This window comes from Sturnus vulgaris, chromosome W (genome assembly GCF_052056855.1).
Source record: "Sturnus vulgaris isolate bStuVul1 chromosome W, bStuVul1.hap1, whole genome shotgun sequence".
Taxonomy (NCBI): domain Eukaryota; kingdom Metazoa; phylum Chordata; class Aves; order Passeriformes; family Sturnidae; genus Sturnus; species Sturnus vulgaris.
In genome coordinates, this window is record NC_142282.1 from 28,220,387 (window position 1) to 28,240,588 (window position 20,202).

At 44.0% G+C, this 20,202-nt stretch overlaps 1 long non-coding RNA gene across 1 annotated transcript; it reads right to left on the reverse strand.

Moving 5' to 3' along the window:
* Positions 1 to 7,318: 7,318 nt before the first annotated feature.
* On the reverse strand, positions 7,319 to 20,199 carry LOC148220081 (uncharacterized). The gene is made up of 3 exons (XR_015799002.1): positions 20,100 to 20,199; positions 17,001 to 17,838; positions 7,319 to 7,646 (listed from the first exon to the last, which is right to left on the reverse strand). It is a non-coding gene; the product is annotated as an uncharacterized LOC148220081 (long non-coding RNA).
* Positions 20,200 to 20,202: the final 3 nt, after the last annotated feature.

Genomic DNA, 20,202 nt, shown 5'->3' on the forward strand with positions numbered 1-20,202 from the left:
TGTTTTCCACTGTCCACTCTGAGTCAGGAGCCCTCTTAATTCGGGTGCAATGTATCCAGGAGTTAATTCCTTTTGCCTTCACTGCTGTTCATGTAGTCAACAGACTTCGATAAGGTCCTTTCCACTGCTCTTGAAGTGGTTCAGATTTTCAGGTCTTGATGTATATGTGATCCCTGGGCTGAAATGAATGAACTGGGATGTCTAGGGTAAGATGTTCTGAGAGAATGATAAATCTTTTTAGTTCATTCAAGGATTTCCCCAATGAAATGAAATATTGTTCTATTTTCTGATTCTCAATTTGTTGTTCAGATCCAGGGAAAGTTACAACAGAATATGGTCTCCCAAATATCAACTCATACAGGCTCACCATCAGTTTAGTTCGGGGTTGCACTCTAATTCATAACAAAGCTAATGGTAACACCTGTGGCCATTTCAAGGAAGTTTCCTGACAAATTTTTCTAATTTGTCTCTTTAAAGTTTGATTCATTCGCTCAGCCCTTCCACTAGATTGTGGTCTCCATGGAGTATGTAAATCCTGACTTATAGCCAACTGTTTACTAAGTTGCTGTAACATTTCAGATATAAAATGAGGTCCCCTATCAGATAGCATCCCTATAGGCACTCTGGACCTGAGTATGATCTCTTTGAGGAGTATGTTGGAAACTTCTCTAGCCCTGTTGGTGCAGCAGGGGAAAGCTTCTGGCCACCTGGAAAAGGTATCCATTAATACTAGGAGATACCTGTATCCTTGTTGGCATGGTAGCTCAGAAAAATCAATTTGCCAGTACTCCCTGGGAGTGTTTCCTCTTTTAGTAACCCCCGTAGGTGGTCTTTTTAAATTCAAAGGATTATTTTTAAGACATATCAGGCATTTTTCTGTAATAGACCTGACAATTTTTGTCATCTGAACACCAAGTATCTGAGTTCGTAGACTTGTCATCATAGCATCAATTCCCCAGTTGGGTTTGCTAGTGTTTCTCTTTTACAATTTGTGACATCAGTTGTGGTGGGACTATGACCTGGTTATTGAGAGTTCCCAGCCATCCACTCTCTTTATTCTGGGCTTTTAGATAAGTAGCTAATTTTAAATCTGCTTGACTATATCCAGGGCTACCTTCTGGCAGTGACATAGCTTTATTAGGTATTAACAGTAGGATGCCTTATCGTGCAATCTCTCATGCTGCTTTATCTGCAAGTCTATTTCCTATATGAATTCGAGAATCCCCACACTGGTGTACCTTGCAGTGTAGTACGGCCACTTTGGGCAGTTGGATAGCATCAAGAAGGGACAATATTTCTTGTTTATATTTAATGGGAGAGTCTTGTGCTATTAATAGGCCTCTTTCCTTCCATATAGCTCCACGAGCATGAACAATGCTAAAAGCATGTTTCATGTTGGTCTTTTTCCTGCTGCCAATTCCAGGTCCCTTCCCTTCATAGGGCTATGAGCTCTGCCCTTTGTGCTGAGGTGTCCGTGGGCAGTAGTGCAGCTTCTATTATCTTGGTTGACATGACTACAGCATAGCTGGCTCTTTGTTTTCCATCTTGCAGCAAGCTACTTCCATCTGGAAAGAACTCTGTCTGGATCTTCAATGGGTGTGTCTTGTAGGCCTGGTTGCCTTGCATAAACTTGCTCAACTGTCTGTAATCAATCATGGGTTAGCTGTTCATCCCCTTGCATCAGGTTGTTCAGGAATTAGGCTGGATTTACCGCTGGGGTTAATTTCAACTCTACATCTTCTTGCTCCGCTAAAATAGTCTGATACTTCAGCATATGACTCAGGGAAAGTCAATGCCCCCCTTTTTGTCCTAATACAGTGGTTACTGCATGTGGAGTGTACACTGCTATCTTTTGTCCCAAAGTCAATTTCCTGGCCTCTTGGATGAGAACAGTCATCACTATGGCTTGCAGGCATCTGGGCCATCCCTGGGTGACCTTGTCAAGCTATTTTGAAAAGTACCCCACAGGCTTCTTGAAGTCTTCTGCCTTCTGAGCCAGAACTGCAAGGGCTAGGTGCTGTTGTTTGTGCACAAAAAGCTCAAAGGGTTAAGTCTGGAAGTGCTAAGGCAGGTGCAGACATCAGGGCCATCTTTAAGTTACAGATCACATATTCACTCTCGGGAGTCCAAATCAAAGGTCCTCCTGGGGCCTCCTTTAAAAGCTCATACAATGGTTTAACTAAAAGTTCATAATTTGAAACCCACAATCTGCACCATCCAGCCATACCCAAGAATGCTCTTAAATCTCAGGCAGTCACAGGTCACCTGGCAAATGGCTTCTTTTCTGTCTGTTCCTAATTTTCACTGTCCTGGTATTATTTCAAATCCTTGGTAGGTAACTTGCCGCTTCATGACCTGAGCTTTTTCCCAAGACACTTTGTAGCCTCCTTGGTCTAGGAAATTTAGAAGACTGATAGTCAATTCCATACACTTTTCATTAGTTTCAGTTGCTAGCAAGATGTCATTAACATACTGTAGGACCAACCATTCAGGGTTGTCCTTTTTCCAGACCTCTAATTCTTTTGCCAGTTTGTTCCCAAAAATCCTCGGACTATTTCTAAATCCTTGCAGTAACACAGTCCAGGTAAGCTGAGTCTTCTGGCCAGTTTAAGGATTTTCCCATTCAAAGGCAAAAATGCCCCGACTTTGCTTATTGAGAGTTATGCAAAAGAAAGCATCCTTCAGATCTATTACTGTATACCATTAGTGATATTCCATAAGGGCTGTTAACAGGGTATAAGGATTTGCTACAACAGGGTGGATATCCTGAACTATTTGATTGATCACTTGTAGGTCTTGTATCAGCCTGTATTTATTCATCCCAGGCTTTTTAACTGGCAAAATAGGAGTGTTATATTCTGACTCACATTCTATCAATAATCCAAATTCCCTGAAATTTTCTATTAGATTCTTGATTTCCCTTCTAGCTTCTAATTTTAAAGGATGCTGCTTCTGCCTTACTGGCTTTGATACAGGTTTTAGGATAATGCTTAAAGGCTGAGCTTGTTGGGAATGACCTGGAGTTCCACTGGCCCAAACCAAGGATGTTACTGCATTTTCTACTGCTTACAGTATTCCTCCAGAATTGTCTGGTTCTGGTGTTCCCTGCAACATAATAGTCTTTACCTCAATGGCTTTATGTAACGTTGACTGGCACTATGCCTGAGACAGAGACACAGCACTCTATGATCCATGTGACAAAAAGCCTCTTTATTGTTCTCTCTTCACCTTAAATACCTTTCTTCATGTTCTCAGGTAAGCGCCTGTGATTGGTTCCGAGTTCAGGGTGCTCAGCTCTCTGACAAATAGCCTCTGTAGCTTGGGCTGGAACTCATTGGATCACATCCTTGTCTATCTCCAATTAAGCCCTATCTCTGTTCCCTGGAGGCCTGTCTACTAGGCCAGGCTGCTTCTCCCATATGTGGCCAGATTAACTGCCCAGTATAAGCCAGTTTACACTGTGACAGCTTTAGTCTCGGGTACGAATAATTGTACTTCTCCATCTTTAAATACAATCTGAGCCTCCAATTTACTTAACAGGTCGCTTCCCAAAAGAGGAACCAGACACTCTGACATATATAAAAGTTGGTGTGTGTTGGAGGTTGAATTGTTCCCTTTTCTTTCTGTGGAATTTTCTCCCATTGTTATGCTAAGTAATTGTGGCTACACCTTAAAACGACACATAATGTTCTCTCGTAGGGGGAGGGGGGGGAACCGGAAAAGGAAAGGTGGACGGGGGGGGCTGGAGCGGGGGACTCTCTCTCGCTTGGCACGTGGAGTGGGAAGACAGCCTGGGCTCCGCTCTGGCATCTCCCCTGCCATCCCAGCACTGAGATCCACGCTCCCTGCTGTTGGACATCGCTCTGCTGCTCTCCCATCTCACCCTACTATCTCCGGACACTCTGCTGAGCACCACGACCGACACCGTGAGGGGGAGTCACTTTCCCATCCCCTCTCTCCCCTGGGCCGCGGCCGCCATCACCCAGCCCTCTTCAACTGCGCGGGACCTGCCCTGCCCCCACAGCACCGGTAACTGAGCGCAGGGAGACGGCCTGCGGCCAAAAGGGACTGGAGTGGAGCTAGACTGTTCTGTTGCCAATTTTTATACCTGTTGTTGTTTTTTTTCTGCCTTGTTGGATATCAGTAAAGAACTGTTACCCTTATCCCCACACCTCCTGCCTGAAGGCTTCTGATTTGGACCTAAAATAATTAACAGGGAGGGGGTTGCATTCCGCATCTCAGGAAAGGGGCTCTTGCCTTTCCTTAGCAGATACCTGTCTTTCAAACCAAGACAGTGTGTTAACTCTTTTGGCTTAAATTTGCAATCTTGCCTACAATTTTTCCACACAAACCCCTTTCTTGTGAAAAACCACATATGCACACTATGGTATGATGCTTTTAAAAGCAGACACCTGTAGCTACAGGTTTTCTAGCATGTACAATCTTGGTTCTGTTACAGTCACAGTATGCTATTAGTTCCTGTAGGAAACAACTACAAGAGAATATTGTCTTTTTGAAAATGCCATTTCCAATCTTTTGTGATATTTGAGGGAGGTGTGGCTCAAATACATCCCAAGGTATCAGATCCAGCTGCTGACACAAACAAACCGCAAACTTGTTTGTTGTTGGAAGTCGAGCCTGTGTTGGGGAAGAAGAGGGGGAAGCTGACTCATCAGTTATGAACAGGTGAGGTTGGCTATGCAGCCCGACATCCAGGTGAGAGCCTTTAAGGCCTAGCAGCTGAGCTGATGGTGAGACACTAATTTTGAAGACTTCAGAAAAGCTAAGGCTATAGTTAACAATAAACATGCTGATTTAGCTGAAATGAATAAGATAAGCTTTGCTGAAATCAGTTAAAATTTAGGGTATGGTTAAAAGAAACCAGATTTTAGATAAGCAATCACGGATCTAATAACTCATTGCTTGTCAACTTTGGGTAAGCTGTGCTTGTAATGAAAAACAAGGGAAATTGATCAATAGATCCCAGAAACACAAGACAATTGCAAACCTTGTGTCTCCAGAAACAATCCTGGAAACAGCAAACTATAGGTCCTCCCAAGGATTCATTTGTCATGTATGCATTGAAAAGGTAGAAAGGTCAGAACGAGGAAGACTAATTTTACTTCCTCGTTTCTAGTGACCCCTCCCCAGAATAGACCCCCGACTCATTTCAGGGAACAAACTACTCATGCTTAATAACCTTTTTGTCAATTAGCATATGTTGGGGGTTGAATTGTTCCCTTTTCTTTCTGTGGAATTTTTCCCATTGTTATCCTAAGTATTTGTGGCTACACCATAATAGCAAGTTTTCTCTCGCAGGGGGGTGGGGGATAGGGGGAGACCGGAAAAGGAAAGGTGGGACAAGGGCCTGGGCTCTCTGTCTCTCGCTCTCTCGTGGAGTGGAAGGAAGACGGCTGGGGCTACTATCTAGCATCCTCCCCGCCATCCCACCGCCGGGAGCCACGTTCCCTGCTATCGGACATCGCTCGGCTGTTTTCCCACTTCTTCCTACTACCTCTGGGCACTCTGCAAAGCACTACGACTGACACCGTGAGGAGGGAGTCCCCCCCTCCATCCCTCTCACACCTGGGCTGCCGACATCACCCAGCCCTCTTCGACTGCGTGGGACCTGCCCTGCCCCCACAGCACCGGTAACTGAGCGCAGAGAGGGAGCCTGTGGCCAAAAAGGGATTGGAACTGAGCTATACAGTTCTGTTTTGTTGTCAATTTTTATAGTTGTTGTTGTTTCTGCTGTTTGCCTTGTTAGATATATTAGTAAAGAACTGTTATCCCCATATCTTCTGCCTGAAAGCCTCTGATTTGAAACTATAATAATTAGAAGGGAGAGGGTTACACTCTGCATCTCAGAAAAGGGGTTCTCGCCTTTGCTTAGCAAATACCTGTCTTTCAAACCAAGACAGCATACTAAGCGGAGAAGAGGAGGTGACAGGGGTATGAATATGCATTTTTAGTTTGTGTATTCAACACTTCTGTAGATAAAAGGCTTTGTAATTACCTGTAATCTGGGCAGTGCGCATTAGGGAGATATCCCAGCGCTGCTCGGCGCCGCAATAAGCTTTCTAACTTTAACTGTTAGAGTTTTTTGTCCGTCACAGTTGGGTATCGATATTAGATCGATATTCATATTTTAATAAATCATCTGGTGACCGCAGCAGGACTCTGCTCTCTCTGGCTGAGGGGCCATCGGGGTCTGGGACCCACTCCGGGCGCCCACCCAGAATTTTCTGGGAAGAGGGCTCTTGCGTCCCCCTTGATACCCCGGGGAGAGACCAGGATCTGCCAAAGCTACGGACAAAAAGGTATGTTTAATAAATATTGGGAAAAGGTACCTTTGAATACAGGCAGCTTATAAGTCATAATAGGCGTCTTATGCAAAGCAGAGGCCTGATTGTGTTTGGTAAGCTACGCAGAGTCTGGTATTAATGGTTATTTGTGAGCTGGTAACGGCACCAGCTGTAACCAAGTGTCTTGTGGTGGGGCAGAGGCGGCAGCAGAGCTGTAGGTCTGGGTATTGTTGTTTAGGAGCAGTTGTGGCTCCAGGTTTAGTTGTGGTTTAAAAGCGGCTTGGTAGATTGTGGTTTGTGAATTCTGGGTTGCGAGCGGTCCCAGACTGGATCGCAGGAGACCGTAATTGTGACCCTAGTGCGCCGGAGGTGTGTAGAGTCGAGATGGATTTTTAGTTTGTGGGTTTGTGTGTTCAGGCTCTAAATTTATTTGCGTGCCATATGTGTCATTGTTTGCAAGGGTTTGTGTTGCAGGAATTTTAAATTTGTGCGTTTTGGAGCGTGTCATTAGTGTGTGGTGTTTTGGGTTTGTGCTTGTTTAAAGCTGTGAAAGAATTTTAAAAACCCCGCCTGATCAGCGGAGGAATATGTGTTTGTGTTTGCGAAAGCAGTGGGATTTGCAGTGCTTATACCGTGTTTGGAGTGTGTGCCAGGAGAAGTGCTGTGTGTGAGTTTTGTTTGTGTGGCTGGCAGTGGAATTTTAACCAGTGTATTATTAAGTAAAAACAGTTGTGGGTGATTAAGCTGTTTATTTTGTGTGTAAAGGACGAGTAGGTTTGAAGTTACGCCCGGTATCGCCTTGCTAACCGGCGGAAGGATTCAGGTTTTGTAGTCCCGGACCGTGTCTTTCTCAGCCCTGCTCCGACCCCGCAAAAAAGGTTTTGATGGGGGGGGGCTTGTCGGCTTGTCTCTACAGTGAAGGAACATACTTAATTATTTGTGAGGTTTTGAGATTGCCGGTGTTATAAATGAGAGACAAAAGTCTCGATATTCAGCAAAATTTAGATTGCTTTATTTGATATAGAAAGAGCAAGCAGCGAGCTGGGGAACGTGAGGGGTCACCGCCCATTCCACGCTCCACCGAACCTCGGTTTGCAGCCTCTTCTTATACTGTGGGTTCTCGTTGTTCACAAATTCACAAAGCCATTGGGTGATAATCAGTCACAGATAGCCATCCGGTCCTTGTAGATGACCACCAGGGAAGTTCTGGAGGTCTGGTCTTTGTACATAACCATCAGAGAAGTTCTGGGAGTCTGGTTTTTGGGATAGGCAGTATTGATCAGACAAAGGCAGGAAGGGCTTTTTGGGAAGTCCGATTTTGCAAGTTGGTAGCCGATACAACTTATTTGAAAAACAAAACATAACATATTATAATGTAACATAATACAACATAATATAACATAACAAGGTGATTTTAAACAGAATTATTTAATCATATAATTTCCTTTATCTAGTGTCCATGCTTCATTTCAGAGCTTAGTATTCTGGTTTATACAAACCCCAATGCTTTTGTGATTAACACGAATCTTTTATCAATTGTCACACCGGTGTGTATGGAGTGGTATTTTAATTAGGGACTGGTGATTCCTGATCGCAGGGGAGTGCGGGACGGTGTGGGGCCGGGGTGGCCCCCGCTTCCCTCTTGCGGAGGGATTTGTGCTGTGTCCCCATTAGAGCTCTTTGACTTACAGTGACACTTTATTAAAACCTTTAATTGAGTGTGTGTGATTGGGATTGTTAATATGTGGCCGAAAACCGTTTGGTATTTTGCAAAGTCCCCATCTGTACCCTGATTACGGCTCGAAAAGAATTGCGTTGGGTTTTAACTGTACGCTTGTGTTATAAATGAGAGACAAAAGTCTCGATATTCAGCAAAATTTAGATTGCTTTATTTGATATAGAAAGAGCAAGCAGCACACTGGGGAATGTGAGGGGTCACTGCCCACTCCACGCTCCACCAAACCTTGGTTTGCAGCCTCTTCTTATACTGTGGTTCCTCGTTGTAATCAGTACTTTTTGGGTTTTTGTTGTCATAATTTGGCCAGGTAAGCAGTGGTGGTCGAATAAACATCCTTACATAAATTCACAAAGCCTTTGGGTGATAATCAGTCACAGATAGCCATCTGGTCCTTGTAGATAACCACCAGAGAAGTTCTGGGAGTCTGTTTTTTGGGATAGGCAGCATTGATCAGACAAAGGTAGGAAGGGCTTTTTGGGAAGTCTGATTTCGCAAGCTGGTAGCCGATACAACTTATTTGGAAAATATAACATAACATAACCCATAACATAACCCATAACATAACCCATAACATAACCCATAACATAACATTAACATAACATTAACATAACATAAACATAACCCATAACATAACCCATAACATAACCCATAACATAACATTAACATAACATTAACATAACCCATAACATAACCCATAACATAACCCATAACATAACATTAACATAAAATAAACATAACATTAACATAACATAACATTAACATAAACATAACATAACATGGTGATTTTAAACAGAATGATTTTGTCATATAATTTCCTTTACCTAGTGTCCATGTTTCACTTTAGAGCTTAGTATTATACAAACCCCAATGCTTTTGTGATTAACACAAATCTTTTATCAATTATCACAATTTCCCCACTGTAGGAGCTGCTGGTCTGGACGGTCGGGATTGAGAGATCTCTAAAGCCAGGTTTTGGAACTTATGGTTTATTGCATAGGGCGTGGGTGAAGGAGCCCTGCTTGGAGCTGCCAGCCGCAGCTCGAAGCAGGCTTGTGAGAACAGGAGGGCAAGAGTAAAAGGAGTAAAGAGAGGGCAGGGGGTAAGAGGGGAAAGGCCAGTAAGAGGTAGGAGCGTAAGAGTGGTAAGAGAAGAGAGTAAAGTAAGAGAGGTAAGAGAAGTAAGAGAGCGAGGTTCCCGTTACAATACAATAAATCTTCTTCTGTGTTGAATATTCTACTTTTCACTAACCAATCTAATACAAGATACAAATCCTATAGCATTTACATACAGCCTATAAGAATCACAACATTACCATACTGTGCTACACTTTAAACCCTAAAAACTACTCTTTGGACCCTCTTTATCAACCTAGTAGGGTCTTTTCTGACCCTTGGACCTGTCTGCAAGCAGAGGGGATTGTTCAATCAAGGGGGGATTACTTTCAGTTGGCCATACTATCAAGGATTGCTTGGACTGTTTTGCCCACAAGGCAGCATAATCACATTCTTCTCTGTTAAATGGTTTTTTACAAGCCACATATGTGTTTAATGCCAGACAAATCCAACCCTCAAATGATCTGAACATGGGCCAGTATAGGTTATCTTTACGGATCATTTCTCTGGTCCATTCCACCATGCAATATTGAATCGATTTTTCTTTACCTTTTCCTCTGTATACTGCCCCTGTGTCCCAACATCTTAATATTACTCCCAAAGGGCTGCCTGGTGCTAGTTCTGGCAACCTACTTGTCTTGTCTTTAGTTTCCCGGTCTCCTTGTGGACCAAATGAACTTGAACCTCTTCGTGGGTCTCTGGGACTCAGAATCTTACTTCCTCTTTGTCCCATTTTTACCTCAAGGGACTGTCTTGAGGTGTTTGTACTCCCCGATGTGTTCCACCCGAACCCCTGCCTCTCCTTGGGTCAGGATGGACTGGAACCCGCCTCTACCTGGGCTGGGATAGGAAAAGCAGCTTTTCCCTTCTCCCTCCGTGACTGGTGTGTTGCAATCTGCTTTTCTTTTCCTCCCCCCGGGTCCTGCCTCTGCCTGGACTAGGATGGGAAGGATGCCTCTACCTGGGCTAGGACAAGAAAAGCAGTCTCTCCCTTTGTGTTCTGTTGCTTCGTCCAGTGACTGGCCAGGTCCCTTGCGGGATACTGGAAACGCGGATAGAAGGACTCCGCTCTCGCTTCGCGGCAGAAACCACGTCTCATTCAGGCAAGCACACAGTCATCCCCACCAAACCAGACAAATACTCACAGTCCGATACTCCTGTCTGGGTCTTCGTGCAAGAGAATTACAGGTGATTTTGCCTCAGTCTTCCGGGGAGATTTTCCTTGCTCAGTCTATAAGGTGCGGTACGTCGATGGGTCCCGAGAATCACTGATGAACCGGTGCCACAGCAGTGGGGCGCCTCCCCGAAATTGCAGTGCCTCTCAGGGCTCCAAGGATGTCCCGGGTTTCGGCACCAAATTGTTATAAATGAGAGACAAAAGTCTTGATATTCAGCAGAATTTAGATTGCTTTATTTGATATAGAAAGAGCAAGCAGCATGCTGGAAAACGTAAGGGGCCACTGCCCGCTCCACCAAACCTTGGTTTGCAGCCTCTTCTTATACTATGGTTTTTCGTTGTAATCAATACTTTTTGGGGTTTTTTGGTCATAATTTTGCCAGGTAAGCAGTGGTGGTTGAATAAACATCCTTAAACAAATTCACAAAGCCTTTGGGTGATAATCAGTCACAGATAGCCATCTGGTCCTTGTAGATAACCACCAGAGAAGTTCTGGGAGTCTGGTCCTTGAGATAGGCAGCATTGATCAAACAAAGGCAGGAAAGGCTATTGGGAAGTCTGATTTTGCAAGCTGGTAGCCAATACAACTTATTTGGAAATCATAACATGATATAACATAATATAACGTAACATAATACAACATTATATAACATAACAAGGTGATGTTAAACAGAATTATTTTATCATATAATTTCCTTTATTTAGTGTCCATGTTTCACTTGAGAGCTTAGTATTATACAAACCCCAATGCTTTTGTGATTAACACGAATCTTTTATCAATTATCACACTTGCTGCGGTGTGTGAAACTGCTTGCAATTAATGAGTGCATTTTAGCTGCAATATAGCCAGTGCAGAATATAACAGAGGACTTTTGTTTGATAACGATTTGTAATCAAGGATTTAATCAAGGAAGAGGGGACAAGTGTGTGTGTTGTCAATTTGTTTGATTGAGTTGTGTTGTTTCCTTTCAGGATTAAAACAAAAAGGAGTTTTCCCCTCCCGTGGTGTGTGTGTGTGTATGTGTAAACCCTGTTTTTTTCTTCAGTAAAAGTATATGCCCAGGAGCAGGAGGCATAGGAAAGCCAGTGGAAATCTTTAGGGTGGAACGAGAGTTCCCAGTATATCTTTGTACCAGTGGAATTTTAAGGATGGGAGCAGGTGAAAGTCAAGAGATTCCTAAAAGCAGTCCTCTGGGATGTATTTTAACACATTGGAAAGAATTGGTGGGCTATGGTGGTACAGAAACCAACAGGGAGCTGGATAAGTTTTGTACACAGTAGTGGCCACTTTATAGGCTTGAAGAGGGTGTGAGATGGGCAGCAAGCGGTACACTGCACTATGAAACTCTTTTGCAGCTAATGCTCTTCCTATGCCGTGAACAAAAGTGGCAGGAAGTAGCTTATGCTGATATATTTTTCACTCTTAGGGATCACCCTGAGTGGCAAAGGGATTGTGGAATGAGGCCACCATCTGATCCTTTAGTATTGGCCCTTGAAAAGGACAATAAAGTTACTAAAGGGAAGCCCAAACGGTGTTGTAGCACCTGCTTGATAAATCAGAGGTGCACACATCCTGACAAGGTGTACCAAGCCGAGGCTTTGGAACAAGAGACAGAAGACATACTTAAACCACCCCCTAAAAGTCAGGAAAGGAGGAGGGTGGTGAGGGATGCACATTCAGAACCACCATTAACTCCAACCTCCCTCACTTCATCTCTAGCTTCATCTTCCTTCAGAAGGACAGGAACTGAGGTAGGGGTTTCTCCACCCACTCCTGAACCCAGGGAACCATCCAAATTTTATCCACCACTGCCTAGCAGTGACAGTGAGTGGGATGAACCTGAACCTCCCCTACCAGCTCCCGAACTTCTCCCACAAGGACCTATAGCATCAAGGACCCTCTGGTTATAGTCAAACTGGGGAACAAAGAGAAAGAGGTGGAATTTTTAATAGACACAGGGGCAACATTTTCAGTGTTGAATAAGGCCCTAATACCTCTAACCAATGACTATGTTATGGTAAAAGGGGCGACTGGCCAATCTGGAAGAGCTTATTTTTGCAAACCATTGAAGTATAAATTAGGGAAACAGTGGGATATTCACCGATTTTTATATATGCCTAAGGCTCCATCTGCACTTTTGGGCATAGATCTGCTAGAGCAGCTGGAGGCAAAAATAATATTTAAGAATGAGGAAATTATTTTGGAGGTAAAAGATCAACAATATGTAGAATTGTTAAGTTTAATGATGATAACCAAAGAAATTGAGGTTGTAAATGAAGAGGAAAATTTCAGGAAAATAATAGATCAGGTATTTCCTGGGGTGTGGGCTTCTGATATACCAGGAAGGGCAAAGAATGCACTACCAGTACAGATTAAACTTAAAGAAGGAGGACAGCCAGTAAGGGTTAAACAATACCCCCTAAAGAAAGAAGATAGAGAAGGGATTAGTCCAATTACTGAAAACTTTTTGAAGATAGGACTACTGAAGGAGTGTCAGTCTGATTTCAACACCTATTTTGCCAGTGAAAAAGCCTGACAGGTCATACAGGTTGGTACAAGATTTAAGGGCTGTTAACAAGGTAACTGAGGACTTGTATCCGGTAGTTGCCAATCCTTACACCCTGTTAACCCATTTAACACCTGAATTAACCTGGTTTACTGTTTTATATTTGAAGGATGCATTCTTTTGCCTACCTCTCCATGAAGCCAGACAGAAAATCTTTGCATTCGAGTGGGAAAGCCTTAGACCTGGACGTAAAACTCAGCTCACATAGTGTGTATTACTGCAGGGTTATAAGAACTCCCCCACTATATTTGGGGAGCGGCTTGCAAAGGATTTGGAGTCCTGGGAACCTCCTCCAGAGAAGGACAGCTCCTCCAGTATGTGGATGACCTCTTAATAGCCACCCTGACTCAAGAAACATGCATAGATTGGACGGTAAGCCTCCTAAACTTTCTGGGCCTGCAAGGGTATTGAGTATCCCAAAAGAAGGCTCAGATGGTAAAGCAGACAGTCATTTACCTGGGCTATGAAGTGAGTGCTGGACAGAGAACCTTAGGGCGAGATTGCAAGGAGGCAACATGCCAGACCCCAAAGCCTCAGACAGTGAAAGAACTGAGAACCTTTCTAGGCATGACAGGGTGGTGCAGACTGTGGATTTATAATTATGGATTGCTTGTTAAACCTCTGTATGCCTTGATCACGGAAGGAAGAAGAAATCTTCAATGGACAAAAGAAGCAACTCGAGCCTTCGACCAGCTAAAGAAGGCCCTCATGTCAGCACCAGCCTTGGGACTTCCAGATGTGAATAAGCTGTTCTTTTTGTTTTCTCACGAGAAGCAAGGAATCGCTTTAGGAATACTAGCACAAAATCTAGGCCCGTACTGGAGGGCAGTCGCTACTTCTCCAAACAGCTGGACACAGCAGCCAAGGGGTGGCCAGGGTGCCTCAGAACCGTTGCAGCAGTAGCAGTAAACATCCAAGAGGCACGCAAGTTCACCCTGGGCCAGAAGATGACTGTGCTAGTATCCCACACAGTGCCTGCAGTCCTGGAGGTGAAAGGGGGACGTTGGCTTTCCCCGTGGAGATTCCTGAAGTACCAGGCTATACTGGTAGAACAAGATGATGTTGAAATTGTGGTAACTAACATTGTGAACCCAACTTCCTTCTTCAGTGGAAATATGGGAGAACCAGTGATCCATGATTGCCTGGAGACCATTGAAACCACCTACTCCAGTCTCCCAGATCTGAAGGATACCCCACTTGAGGATGTTGAGACCTGGTTCACTGATGGGAGCAGCTATGTCATCACTGGAAAAAGGCATGCTGGGTATGCAGTTACCACAAGCAGAGAGGTGCTAGAGTCTGGACCATTGCCAACAAATACCTCTGTGCAGAAGGCTGAGATAATTGCCTTAATTCAAGCCCTAGAGCTGGCAGAAGGAAAGGAAATTAACATCTATACAGACTCAAGGTATGCATTTGGGGTAGTTCATGCACACGGAGCCATTTGGAAGGAGAGAGGACTGTCGAACTCACAAAGGAAGAATATTAAACGTGCCCAAGAAATACTGAGACTATTGGATGCAGTACAATTACCTGAAAAGGTAGCCATCATGCACATTAAAGCGCACCAAAAAGTGAGCTCTGAATTGGAGGAAGGGAATATGCTGGTGGATAGGGAGGCAAAAGAAGCAGCAAAAGGTGAGATACCTGATAAGACAATTGAGGCAGCATTGATTCCAGATGGAAAAAATTCTATTGAAGGTAAGCCAATATACAATAAAAAGGATAAGAAACTTATTAAGGTAGAAAAGGCAAGTTATAACCAGGAGGGATGGGCTGTAACAAAAGAAGGGAAACTTGTAGTACCCTCCCATTTGTTATGGTCATTAGTACAGAGGGAACATGAGAAAACACACTGGGGAATAGATGCCCTGTATAACCATTTGAAAGAAAGAATCATGGCCAGGAAATTGCTGGGCACAGTGATACAAGTAACTTGTCAGTGTAGCCTTTGCTTCCAAACTAACCCTAAAAGTACCCCAAAGCCTAAAGTGGGACAAATTGGGAAAGGTTGTGGACCTGGGCAACAAAGGCAAATTGATTTTACAGAACTGCCCAGGAAAGGGGGGTATCGTTACCTATTGGTGTTAAGTGATACCTTTTCAGGATGGCCAGAAGCCTTTCCTGCCAGGACAGCTAAGGTCCGAGAGGTGACCAAAGCACTGTTGCAAGAAATAATACCACGATTTGGAGTTCCAGCCGCCATATCCTCAGATAGGGGGCCATACTTTATTTCAAAAATTGTGCAGCAAATAAGTCACCACCTGGGAATAGACTAGGAATTGCACACCCCATACCACCCTCAATCTAGTGGCCAAGTGGAAAAAATGAACCATTTGTTTAAACAACAAATTGTGAGATTGGGGCAAGAAGCAAATTTGCTCTGGCCCCAGGCTCTCCCATTGGCATTACTGAAAATTCGGACAAAACCAAGGTCAAAAGAGAAATTAAGCCCTTTTGAAATATTGTATGGAGGGCCGTATGCAGTTCAAGAGGGAACAACACCCATTCAAGTAGGGGAAGAAACCCTACATAGATATATGGTGGCCCTAAATAAACAACTTAGGGAAATTGAGAAATATGTGGCTGGAGCTCAAAACAGAGAACTAGATGGGCCAGTACATGATGTACAACCTGGGGATTATGTGTACGTTAAGTCTTTTGCAGAAAAGACATTGGAACCGCAGTGGGAAGGACCATTCCAGGTGCTCCTCACTACCTTCACTGCAATCAGGATCAAAGAACAGAAGGCAACAAGATGCTAAAAGTCACGAATGCAAGTTTGTGGGAAGGAAGAAATGTTTGGGGATGTAAATATGCATTCGTGCAGGATGTGTTCCATGAGGCTTACCACCCACCCATGAAACCCATCCGGATCAGTCCTGAATGCTGTGACAAATGCTTGAGTAAATGTCCTCAGTTTAGACTCAAAATAGAGGGGTGTGCAGTGAGAGGGTATGACATTAACATCACTCAGGTATGTACTGAGCTCCATAAGGACCAGACGAAGATTACTCCACCAGTACCAAGAAAGGCTGTGATCACCCAGATGCCAGCTATTCCAGAAGTAGAAGAACAAATAACTCCTGTAGTTACCAGGATTGGACCACTTAGCTTCAAAAAAGTATGTCTCCTAATTTTAGGAGTAAGAGGGATCTCACTGGATTGCTAAGGACAGGACTGAGAGTGCTGAACACAATAGATTCAGAAGTGCTGATTAATAAATTAACCACAGTAGGGAGCGACTTAGTCAAATTACAGCAACCTTTGCAATCCTCTCTACTAGCACTGGGTAACAATCATTGGAAACTTACCCAAATATTACCAGAATGGGAAAACACAGAGGAGCGAGATCATGAGGTAATAATTAATGCGCTAGGCACAGCTAGTGAAAACATCTCCCTGGCTCTAGGGTGTACTCAAGCACAACTGTGGATGCAATCAGTGGCTGCTGCAGTTATCAGGGAAGGTGGAGAGGGAACATTCCCTGCTGGAATTCGCAAAATTGTTTCGGACAATGCATCTGATATGGAGAGGGAACTTCATGAAGTCTTGGTGGGTGTTGGTCAATTTCACCTATAACTCTGTGACTAGTATAGTGACAGCCTTTCTTTTAATGATAGACAATGCCTCAGTGGACCTAATACATCCAATAGTCCCCTTAGGATTAAACCATGAGGGAACTGTATTGTACCCTTCTGAACACAGAATGTGGGCACAAGAAATTGAAGGAAAATGACAAACCATTAATCTAGAGCTCTGTACTGTGAGGAGACAACTAGAATACATATGTGAAGGGACATTAGAAGGTGACAAAGACACTTGTTTGGATACGGACCAAAGTATTTGTCACTTAGAAACGCATCCAGGCAAACAGAAAACTTCACTTGTGTATACAGCTGTCCTGGTTCAGGGCAAATTTGGGAGATAACTTCCAAAGGGCCCCCCCCAGGAAGCAAACCTGAGCGGCCCTTCCCCCAGCTGGTTCGGGAAAGAAATTTCGTCAGAGAGAAGTGGAAAAAACCTGTTTATTCAACAGGAACAGCACTGCCCAGCACAAAAAAAAAACCCAAACCAATACCGAACAACAAAACCACTCACTGCTCTGAAGAGATGGCAAATTCAAAAAGTCTCTCTCTTGTGGGTGGTAGCTCGGCTCAGTCTGTTCTCAGTCCCTCCGGCGCTGGAAAATGCCGCTGCCCAGGCCAGGCCCCGGTGGGCCGCAGGTGCAAACTCCTGCTGCTCCCCCGGGTCCCCAGTCCAGAGCAAAAACTTTCCGGGGAACTTCTCTGCTTCAGTTAGTCAGAAACTAACAAAAAGCAAAGGAGAGCTCTCTCCGCTGTCCAGCACGGTGACACAGTCCAGGAGGACGAGACAATGGAACTCCTATCTCTGTGTTTTGAAAACAACCGCTTCAGACATTCCATCGCTTCTCCTCCCCCCTCCTTCATTCTCAAATCCAACCTTAAAGGTACAAAACTTATTTCTGGGCTAAACAGACAAATGGAGATACAATTCAACAAGACAAAGTCACCCCAGGACAGCAGGACAAGGTTGTGTCTGTTTAAGGATAGCATGCCCCATCTATAAGGATAGTGTTATAAATGAGAGACAAAAGTCTCGATATTCAGCAAAATTTTAGATTGCTTTATTTGATATAGAAAGAGCAAGCAGCGCGCTGGGGAACGCGAGGGGTCACTGCCCACTCCACGCTCCACCGAACCTTGGTTTGCAGCCTCTTCTTATACTGTGGGTTCTCGTTGTTCACAAATTCACAAAGCCTTTGGGTGATAATCAGTCACAGAGAGCCATCCGGTCCTTGTAGATGACCACCAGGGAAGTTCTGGAGGTCTGGTCTTTGGGATAGGCAGTATTGATCAGACAAAGGCAGGAAGGGCTTTTTGGGAAGTCCGATTTTGCAAGCTGGTAGCCGATACAACTTATTTGAAAAACATAATATAACATAATGTAATGTAACATAATACAACATAATATAACATAACAAGGTGATTTTAAACAGAATTATTTAATCATATAATTTCCTTTATCTAGTGTCCATGCTTCACTTCAGAGCTTAGTATTCTGGTTTATAGAAACCCCAATGTTTTTGTGATTAACACAAATCTTTTATCAATTGTCACAATAGACAACCAAATTATAGATGAAACTCAATTCAATTTGTGTGATTGCAATTTTGTTAGAATTAAGGGGTGTGATTTTTCCTATCGGGCACCTGTAATATCACATCAATATATAAAGGCTAACCTAACCACTGTGCAGAAGATACTGCCTGTGCCCATAGGAATGAATTTGACTTTAGTTGCTCAATTGATGAAACATCACGAATTGAGATAAATCTTAAAAGAAATTAGAGATGGAGGGAAAAAGACATTAATTACGATACACCATGACACAGAGACCATCAAAGAGGTTTTTAAAAGGCTTGAGGAACATGTGTCTCATCATTGGTGAGATGTACTTTTTGGGTAGTCTCCGACAGCAACCGATATGCTAAATGCCTTAGTCCACGCTATAATTGTGTTGCTTATTTTGGTTAGCATAAGTTTGGTGTTATCTGCTGTAATACTTGTTTGGAATTGGAGGATGCTATGACGAGTAGCAGCCTTAACTTCACTATCGAAGGCATATGGCTTGGTCTTGAGAGACACTAGATGTATGGCTTGGATAGATGAGGAAGACTGTATACCGAGTAAAGGAATTTACTCATTTCAAAGAAGAAGTGGGGAAAATGAGACTAATTTTGAAGACTTTAGAAAAGCTAAGGTTATAGTTAACAATAATATTGGGGGTTGGATTGCTCCCCTTTTCTTTCTGTGGAATTCCTCCCATTGTTATGCTAAGTAATTGTGGCTACACCTTAAAACGACAGATAATGTTCTCTCGTAGGGGGGTGGGTGGAGGGGGAGGGGGGGGGGGGACCGGAAAAGGAAAGGTAGACGGGGGTCTGGAGCGGGGGACTCTCACTCGCTTGGCTCGTGGAGTGGGAAGACAGCCTGGGCTCTGCTCTGGCATCTCCCCCTGCCATCCCAGCACTGAGATCCACGCTCCCTGCCTTTGGACATCGCTCTGCTGCTCTCCCACCTCACCCTACTATCTCCGGACACTCTGCTGAGCACCACGACCGACACCGTGAGGGGGGGAGTCACTTTCCCATCCCCTCTCTCCCCTGGGCCGCGGCCGCCATCACCCAGCCCTCTTCAACTGCGCGGGACCTGCCCTGCCCCCACAGCACCGGTAACAGCACAGGGAGACGGCCTGCGGCCAAAAGGGACTGGAGCGGAGCTATACTGTTCTGTTCTGTTGCCAATTTTTATACCTGTTGTTGTTTTTTTCTGCCTTGTTAGATACCAGTAAAGAACTGTTATTCTTATCCCCACACCTCCTGCCTGAAGGCTTCTGATTTGGACCTAAAATAATTAACAGGGAGGGGGTTGCATTCCGCATCTCAGGAAAGGGGCTCTTGCCTTTCCTTAGACCATACCTGTCTTTCAAACCGAGACAAATAAACATGCTGATTTAGCTGAAATTAATGAGATAAGCTTTGCTGAAATCAGTTAAAATTTAGGGTATGGTTAAAAGAAACCAGATTTTAGATAAGCAATCACGGATCTAATAACTCATTGCTTGTCAACTTTGGGTAAGCTGTGCTTGTAATGAAAAACAAGGGAAATTGATCAATAGATCCCAGAAACACAAGACAATTGCAAACCTTGTGTCTCCAGAAACAATCCTGGAAACAGCAAACTATAGGTCCTCCCAAGGATTCATTTGTCATGTATGCATTGAAAAGGTAGAAAGGTCAGAACGAGGAAGACTAATTTTACTTCCTCGTTTCTAGTGACCCCTCCCCAGAATAGACCCCCGACTCATTTCAGGGAACAAAGTACTCATGCTTAATAACCTTTTTGTCAATTAGCATACGAAGCGGAGAAAAGGAGGTGACAGGGGTATGAATATGCATTTGTATTTTGTGTATTCAACACTTTTGTAGATAAAAGGCTTTGTAATTACCTGTAATCTGGGCAGTGCGCATTAGGGAGATATCCCAGCGCTGCCCGGCACCGCAATAAACTTTCTAACTTTAACTATTAGAGAGTCTTTTGTCCGTCACAGTTGGGTATCGATATTAGATCGACATTCATATTTTAATAAACCAATGGGGACAATTCTCACAAATACCTCGGCTGACCCAAACCTCCGGGTGACAATGGCGCCTGGCGGGCCGGAGTTTCCTCCCCCTCCCGGCGGCGGGTGGTGCTAGGCCTCAGTGCCACCGAGGTTG